Here is a 6,000-nt window from a genome sequence, read left to right on the forward strand (position 1 = left end):
GGTTTCAGACCAGCTGGGGGGTAGCTCGGACGGCCCACAGCTGCCCGCTTGGCCCCACGGCGGGGAGCTGGGAGCTGGGGGCTGTCCCAGTCCAAGCAGGCCAGCGGGGAGCAGAGGGTGGAGCGTGGAGATGGCTTGGGATGAGCGGAGCAGCTGCCGGAGGCGGTGGGAGGGCGGTGGAGAGGGGAGGGCTGGCTGTGCCCCGTGCAGGGGTCCCCCTGCACGGACGTGGGCTGACATCTCGAATGGGAGCTCTTCCCATGCCGGGGGCAAAGCTGGAGAGGGCGAATTCCACACGTCACCGCAGTCACAGCATCGGACCGATTCACCCCAGCCAGACGCCTGCCTCCCCACATCCCCTCCCCGGCGCGGCCAGCCTTTGCGTGCTGCCCATGAAGCCACGCTGTAGCGCTGAGGCACCTGCCCCGCCAGCACCGTGCAGGTCCCTGCGTGGTGCACGTGGGGAAACTGAGGCACAGGGTCACATCCCACCGGGAGGTGAAGGGGGTGAAGCCACCCCGATTCTCTTGGGCTGGTCCATCCCCAATCATGAATCAGTGTCCGGGTAAGGGGAGCACCTGGAGCCCGTCAGGATCAGTGGTGTGGGTCCAGGGGGAAGAGCAGGCTGTGCCGAGCACAGGGAGCCCGCTCTGCTCGGCTCCGCTCCCTTCCCATCCCCAGCCCACCCGCCCCTCCCGGCACTGACCTCTCCCACTGCCAAAGGAGAAAGAACACACGCGGACAATGTGCCTATTTTTGTGGCTTTTCCAACAGAGATCTGCTTATTGCAAGATTTCCTGGTAGAGCAAAAGTCAGAGCAGGTTTAAATGTCCTTCCCGCCAGCTGCGGCGCAGACCCGGACGCGACCCTGCTGGTGGCGGGGGGTGAAGGCAGAGAGCCCCACCTAAACATGAATTTATCCGATTTTCTTCTGGGTTCGAGGGAGTTTCCTCTTGCTCTGCCTCGTGATGCAGTTTGTTACGGCACCAGCGTTAGATCTGCAGTGTTTTCTTCGGCTCGTTCCCAGGTCTTGAGGCTGGCTTGCGGAGCAGGAGGATTTTAAGCCCGACAAGTGACAAGGGCTTTTCCTTTTGCTTTCTGTGTGCCGCTGGCCTCATTTCCAAGCCTTTCTCTGCACCTGGAGAGATGTGAACACCTTACCGTCGAGTGGAAGCAGAGATCCTCGGGTAATCACCTGACTCGGGGAGCCAGGGGCTTCACAAAACCATCACACAGCGCAAGAGCCGTAATAAAATCACAAAATCTGGTTGCTTAGCAACTTAAACTGGCTTTTTACTAAATGAGTGGGTTTTTCTTGTCTTCTGTCAAATCTTTAGCGTGAGAAAACCAAAATGATGCTTTAAATGTGAAGTAAGCTGAATAATGAAGTCACCACATCATTATGATGAGCGTTACATTAGGAGTGGGGCTGGCCAGGGCAGGAGGGCTGGAAACGAGCAGCCACAGCCCGGCAATAGCTCTGGAGCTGCTGGACAAGCCCCAGGGGAGAAATCCCGCCGGGAAGCGGTGCGGGAGCAGCGTGACCCCGTGCCTGTGCCTGGTGATGTCCCCTCAGGCTCAGGGTCTTGGTCGGAGCCCTCGGCGTGGGCAGAGCCGGGAGCCCGGCGCTGCTCCAGGGGCGCAGCTCGCTGGAACGGCCGTGCGAAAGCCTGGCGCACGGAGCCGTGGGCTGGGGATCCTGTGGGAAACAGCTCACTTGGCTACTGGCCGGGAAGGAGCTTAGCCAGTTCTGCAAACACTGATTGCAACCAGATGCTGCACGGGATGCTCTTCGTGCCCCAGCTCCGCTCCGCCCCGCAGCGGAGCATCTCCCCGGAGGATGGGGACGCGGCATTCCCTGGACGTGATGCCTCGGGAGGGCTTTTCTGGGTGGTGGGGCTCCAGATGGTGGTGAGGGGGCAGGGGACAGGGACATCAGGATCCTGGAGGGGGTTAGCAGGGGGACCTGACCTTCCTCCTCCTCCCCTGCTTGTCCTGGGGCCTCCCACTGCAGCGAGCACCAGGCAGCAGCTTTCAAAGGATGAAATAGTTGCCAAAGCGCAGCGGCTCGGGCAGCTGCTGCCTTGGACCCCTTCGCAGGAGGGAGGGGGAGGCCGTCGAGGAGCATGATGGAGGAGCAGCCTCTCCCGGCCGCCCTCGCCCACGGATGATGAATGCCGAGCTGGAAGAGAGGGGACACCTTTGGCACCTGTCGCGTTTGGGATTTCCTCCGCTCTCCCGCTTGCTGGGGGCTCCTGCGAGCTGCGGGGTGGCCACCAGCCCTGGGCTGTGCTGCAGCCCCTGCGCGGTGGCCAGCTGGCGGTGCCCAGTCCTGCCCTGGCCTCGCACCCCCCCCCGGCACACGCTGCAAGGGCAACGCAGCAAATGTCTCTGCCTCGTGTCTTCTGCCTTAACATCTGGAGATACGAGTAAGGATCGTCATCACTTTACAAAATTGTCCTCCCCAGCTGCGCTTTTGGAAGCCTGTAAGCCCGGGGCAGTGACACCGCCTGGGACGGATCCCTGCGGGGCTCAGCGTCCAGCAGCCAAACTTGCATTTTTTTGGAGAACTGCTTCTTACTACACCGAGACCTCGATCCCGAGGGCAACGCTGGGCCGGAGCCCGCGGCCGGGCAGCACCTGGTGGGAGCGGGACGCGGTGGGTGCAGGCTCAGGGCCGAGGCTGCCCCGCTCCAGCCGCACACGGCACCCCTCGCCCCGCACCCTGCCGTCTGCCCGGGTCCCTCCTGTGCCCGGTCCGCAGCCCGCGGCGGGCGTGGGGCTCCCACCGGCGCCCCGGTGCCCACTGGAGGGTGCTCTCTGCCAAGGTTTGCGCCGTAGATGCTCGGAGCAGCTCTTGGCGCAGCAGCTGGTGGGAAAAAATAAGGTGTCGGTTGGAGCGGTTTTGCTGGGATCCGCGGGTGAAGCCCCTTCCCCAGCGAGGAGGCAGCGCTGGACCCCACCGGGCACAGGGCAGGACCCCCCTCTCGTTTGCCCCCCCAGTGCCCCACGTCGATTTGCCCCCCCAGGCCTTTTGTGGGCTGCTCCCTGTGCCCGAGCTGCGGGCAAACACCCCCAGCCCACGCTGCCTGCCCGTGCCACTCACCGCGGCCTTGGGGCACCTGCCCGTGGGGCTGCGGCTCACCACCATCTCTTGTGGTCCCTCTGGGAAGCCCCTTTCCTGCTCCTGCTCCAAAATCCAGCATTCTATGTCCTCCCTGCCCACCCTGCGCCTCCTCCCAGGACTTTCCAACCAGCCCACGCAATTTCATGGAGCAGCTCCAGCATGGGCTCGCGGGGGTGCAGGGGCCGTGGGTCGGGTCGGACACGGCCCCGCAGCCCAGGACACCGAGGGCAGGAGAGGGAACAGCGCCGGGGGTCAGACCCTGCCTCCATGGAATCCCCTGGATTTACTGAGTCACACACAAGGTCTCCAGAACTTCAGCTGAGCAGCATGAAATATCCCCGCCCAGGGAAACGGACCACAGCTCCTCCCTGTCCCAGTCCTCCCACTAACAGTTAACGGGCACCAGATACTCCAAGAGCATCTCCTACAGCCAGGTCTTCCCGCTGAGGCCTTTCGCTACCAAAACTGGCTGCAGCATCCCTTGTTCTTAGCTCACACATGGTCCTAATTGTTATAGTAACCCCACTCCTCTTTAAATGTGCTCAGCTCTCCCTGGCAGGGGCAGCCGCACGCTGCAGAGCTGGGCTTTGCTCTCGCCGAGGCTGGTGTGCTGCAGCATTTGTTGAAGCGGATTTTCAGCTACAAACTCCTCACCCAGTTCCCTGGCTTAGGTTTCTCTGAGGTGCTTATGGGCTTTTCTGGATTCAATTAACTTCCCTCTGTGTCATCTGCGAACTGGGCTCTGCTTTCCAGCCCTTTCTCCTTTCCAGATCGCTGCGGAAAACATTAACATACGCAGCGATGAGATCCGTGGTGGTAGTGTTCATGAGAAACTGCAGATTAAGCTCCCTTAGTTTTCTGCCTGTGCTGGTTTTTCCCATAATGGTGTTCCTCTCCTGCCCTCTCGCCTGTCTGCAGTTGCCCAGAGCTCTGGCTGCCCAAATGAGCCGTCCCTCCCGTTGGAAGCGGGAGCAGCATCGGGATGTTTTGGAGAGACTGACGCATTTTCCTTCATGGAATCCATGTCATCCCATCTGTGCTCCGTTAGTCTATTTTTAATCACAACTCAAAAACATTTTCCAGGAACAAATACAAAGCTTGCTGGCCTGCAACTCCTCCAACCCCTGGTGACGTCCCAGGTCCAGGTACGTGATTTGCTGCCAAGTGGAGCAGGGGCTGCATTAAAGAGTTGCATATTTTTGAAAGCAGATCAGCAATTAAAGCCTCCCCCCTTTTTATCACATTATTATACCTTGTTGAGTCACCGTTGTGCACCTAATTGGGTTTTTTTGAGCTCGAGGCTGGTAATAATCCCCTACTGCCTCCAGCTCCCGGCAGCCCGCGTGCGGGATCCCGCAGAGGCCCCCCGTCAGCGCCCGGGCACGCTCCTGGCACCGTGGCCTTCGTCGGGGTGAAGGGCTGTGCCGAAGAGAAGCGATGTGGGCTCCATAGGTTGTTCTGAGCGCGGCTTGCTGCACCCCCTCCGGGCGTCCTTCCACGCGGGGACCAGCCCCCGCTCCTGGGCCACCCCCCAGCCCCGCCTGACGGCGACAACAGCGAGGCAGGGGTGCGAGGGGGGGTCTCCTGGGGGTCTCCTCCCACGGAGGAGGCGTCTCTGCCGTACTCGGGTGTAAAGTGCCCCAGTGCTGGGGAACAAGCTGGTGCCAGGCTGCCCGTGGGGGACCCGGGGGGCTCAGGGCAGGGGGGGGCTCCCCACCGCTGCTGCGCTGGGGCCACCAGCCTCTGCGCGAAGGGACGGCTGTGCCCGGGGTGCGAGGGCAGTGCTTCAGACGCATTTCTGTGCTGTGGACACCCTTTTGGGGCAGAGGAAGCGATCTTCCTCTTCCTCGGGGCTTTTAACAGCTCAGCCCCCTGCCTCGGGCTAGTTTGTACCTGTTATAGCACAGCCCCCGTGGCATCCCGACGGGATGGTCGTGTGGCTCCAACAGGGACACAAGGAACCTCTCTCGCCCGGCTTGGACATTGCCCTTAAGGATGAAAATCATCCTGTGCGACGTTCGGCTGTGCCTGGGAAATGTCCCACTCTTCAGCCGATCTCGCTCCGTATCAAAACGTTAATTAAAAACTTTGCAAAGCTCAACTATATTTCCTCCCTTGTATTTTGCAGCATGTTGCTATTTAATCTCTGGGGACACAGAACTCATTATTTGATGTGCTGGCAGTGATGAGTAAGTGCTTAAATAAACTAGTGCAAAATAATAATTATCTGACAAAACCCACAGGCAAAATTCAATCTACAGGGCAAAGGAACACGGTTCTTCTAATAGATGGGCTGTAGGTACTTGTGTCTGTACGGAAACGACACTTTGATACCGTGTGAGTACCTGTGGTTTTCGAATGAGCCCTAATGTAAGGGTCACCCGGGCAGCGCCTTTGTGGCTGTGTCTTGCTGCATCCTCGGCATCACTTATCCTTTTCTTTTGCTGAAACGGAGGGCTCCGCGCAGGCTGGCAGCGCGCGGCACTCTCCACAGCGACATTTTTGTTCCTTCTCTATTTCATCCTTAAGGTAATTTACTCTCGCAAGCGAAATGAGATTTTTTTTATTTTTTTTTTTTTTCTGAGCCAATCGATGTTGTAAAATTTCCACCAGCTGAAAAGCCAGGGGCCGAGGCAGCCCCGAGGCGGGTGGTGGCTCGGCAGCGACGCCGGGAGAACCGGAGCAGGTCCGAACCCATGACAGGGCCAGCACAGCGGTGGCCTGCGTGGGAGCGACGTGCCTGCTGAGCCCCGGTGTGGCACCCGCTGCCCCACAACCGAAACAGGGGCTGGCACAGGGTCCTTGGAGAGAGAATTAGATCCCCTGGTTAGATGGTAACCAGCGCTCTGGGGAGGCTTTAGCGTTTAGACAGT

The sequence above is a fragment of the Rissa tridactyla genome, chromosome 9 (assembly GCF_028500815.1).
Source record: "Rissa tridactyla isolate bRisTri1 chromosome 9, bRisTri1.patW.cur.20221130, whole genome shotgun sequence".
NCBI lineage: Eukaryota > Metazoa > Chordata > Aves > Charadriiformes > Laridae > Rissa > Rissa tridactyla.